Genomic DNA, 2,500 nt, shown 5'->3' with positions numbered 1-2,500 from the left:
CTATGTTTTTGCTGAGAAATGATAGCGTCTACGGAGTCGCCATGAGTAGAGCAGCATGTGTGCGCCGCCGAGACCTAGTTTAGGATGCTTGCCTGTTATACTCTGGTTTCTCTTCAGATCGAATAAATCTTTCGCCTTTTACTAAAGATTTCCGTGGAGGGGAACAACTATGAGTTTCAGAGAATTTTTTGATGCCTAGCTAAAGCTGGGCTTGCTAATCTGGTGAAAAATAGCTTGAGTTCTTTTGATTTGGAAAGATGCTGAGACAGCGTTAATGTTGTTGGTGGTGGTGGTGGTCAACGTGGCATCGAAAACCATTTGGTGGTCTTGGTCTACCTACAAGTTATCGGAGCATTTTTGGGTGTCTTTTGTTGTTGGCTTTGTGCGGTTGGCCTCAAATGAAAGTTGACGGTGTAGCCAACCAAAGCGGCTCCTGCTTGAATTCTTGCGGACTCGCTCCTGTTAGCAAAACGTTGAAAAAACTTCCCGCGTGCTCCATTCTCGGTAAGTCGGCCCCTGTGCGGTCCTATTCGACTCTTTTTAAGGGATCCTTTAAAAAGCACAGGGCAACGCGCTATATTCCCCAATTCCATTGCCGCGCGCCTTTTATGCGGTTCTGATGAAGCGAATTGCTACAAGCGCCTGCTGATTCCCGCTATGCAGCTGTAAAGACATGCAAATTAGGCTGTCCTGCTCTATAGCGGCCTTCTCTCATTATCCCCGGCAGTGGGCCGTCCTTTCACTTTTCCTTATTTGCATAACCCTAATGTATCTCAGGTGATATATTTTGACATTTTTAGCTTGACAAACTCTTTCTAGTGGTGTTTTTCTTTGACTTGTCATTTCTTTTAATCAGTTCTGCACCTTATTTGGCTATGTTTTTGCTGAGAAATGATAGCGTCTACGGAGTCGCCATGAGTAGAGCAGCATGTGTGCGCCGCCGAGACCTAGTTTAGGATGTTTGCCTGTTATACTCTGGTTTCTCTTCAGATTGAATAAATCTTTCGCCTTTTACTAAAGATTTCCGTGGAGGGGAACAACTATGAGTTTCAGAGAATTTTTTGATGCCTAGCTAAAGCTGGGCTTGCTAATCTGGTGAAAAATAGCTTGAGTTCTTTTGATTTGGAAAGATGCTGAGACAGCGTTAATGTTGTTGGTGGTGGTGGTGGTCAACGTGGCATCGAAAACCATTTGGTGGTCTTGGTCTACCTACAAGTTATCGGAGCATTTTTGGGTGTCTTTTTTTGTTGGCTTTGTGCGGTTGGCCTCAAATGAAAGTTGACGGTGTAGCCAACCAAAGCGGCTCCTGCTTGAATTCTTGCGGACTCGCTCCTGTTAGCAAAACGTTGAAAAAACTTCCCGCGTGCTCCATTCTCGGTAAGTCGGCCCCTGTGCGGTCCTATTCGACTCTTTTTAAGGGATCCTTTAAAAAGCACAGGGCAACGCGCTATATTCCCCAATTCCATTGCCGCGCGCCTTTTATGCGGTTCTGATGAAGCGAATTGCTACAAGCGCCTGCTGATTCCCGCTATGCAGCTGTAAAGACATGCAAATTAGGCTGTCCTGCTCTATAGCGGCCTTCTCTCATTATCCCCGGCAGTGGGCCGTCCTTTCACTTTTCCTTATTTGCATAACCCTAATGTATCTCAGGTGATATATTTTGACATTTTTAGCTTGACAAACTCTTTCTAGTGGTGTTTTTCTTTGACTTGTCATTTCTTTTAATCAGTTCTGCACCTTATTTGGCTATGTTTTTGCTGAGAAATGATAGCGTCTACGGAGTCGCCATGAGTAGAGCAGCATGTGTGCGCCGCCGAGACCTAGTTTAGGATGTTTGCCTGTTATACTCTGGTTTCTCTTCAGATTGAATAAATCTTTCGCCTTTTACTAAAGATTTCCGTGGAGGGGAACAACTATGAGTTTCAGAGAATTTTTTGATGCCTAGCTAAAGCTGGGCTTGCTAATCTGGTGAAAAATAGCTTGAGTTCTTTTGATTTGGAAAGATGCTGAGACAGCGTTAATGTTGTTGTTGTTGTTGGTGGTCAACGTGGCATCGAAAACCATTTGGTGGTCTTGGTCTACCTACAAGTTATCGGAGCATTTTTGGGTGTCTTTTTTTGTTGGCTTTGTGCGGTTGGCCTCAAATGAAAGTTGACGGTGTAGCCAACCAAAGCGGCTCCTGCTTGAATTCTTGCGGACTCGCTCCTGTTAGCAAAACGTTGAAAAAACTTCCCGCGTGCTCCATTCTCGGTAAGTCGGCCCCTGTGCGGTCCTATTCGACTCTTTTTAAGGGATCCTTTAAAAAGCACAGGGCAACGCGCTATATTCCCCAATTCCATTGCCGCGCGCCTTTTATGCGGTTCTGATGAAGCGAATTGCTACAAGCGCCTGCTGATTCCCGCTATGCAGCTGTAAAGACATGCAAATTAGGCTGTCCTGCTCTATAGCGGCCTTCTCTCATTATCCCCGGCAGTGGGCCGTCCTTTCACTTTTCCTTATT

At 45.4% G+C, this 2,500-nt stretch overlaps 3 non-coding genes across 3 annotated transcripts; all 3 read left to right on the top strand.

Moving 5' to 3' along the window:
* The first annotated feature begins 97 nt into the window (after positions 1–97).
* LOC141124829 (U5 spliceosomal RNA) lies at positions 98–212 on the top strand. Its single transcript, XR_012241161.1, has one exon. It is a non-coding gene; the product is annotated as a U5 spliceosomal RNA (small nuclear RNA).
* Positions 213–970: 758 nt separating this feature from the next.
* On the top strand, positions 971–1,085 carry LOC141124913 (U5 spliceosomal RNA). The gene has a single exon (XR_012241233.1). It is a non-coding gene; the product is annotated as a U5 spliceosomal RNA (small nuclear RNA).
* Positions 1,086–1,843: 758 nt separating this feature from the next.
* On the top strand, positions 1,844–1,958 carry LOC141124912 (U5 spliceosomal RNA). Its single transcript, XR_012241232.1, has one exon. It is a non-coding gene; the product is annotated as a U5 spliceosomal RNA (small nuclear RNA).
* The last annotated feature ends 542 nt before the right edge of the window (positions 1,959–2,500 follow it).

Source organism: Aquarana catesbeiana, linkage group LG01 (genome assembly GCF_042186555.1).
Source record: "Aquarana catesbeiana isolate 2022-GZ linkage group LG01, ASM4218655v1, whole genome shotgun sequence".
NCBI lineage: Eukaryota > Metazoa > Chordata > Amphibia > Anura > Ranidae > Aquarana > Aquarana catesbeiana.
This window is presented reverse-complemented; position numbering and strand designations above follow the sequence as displayed.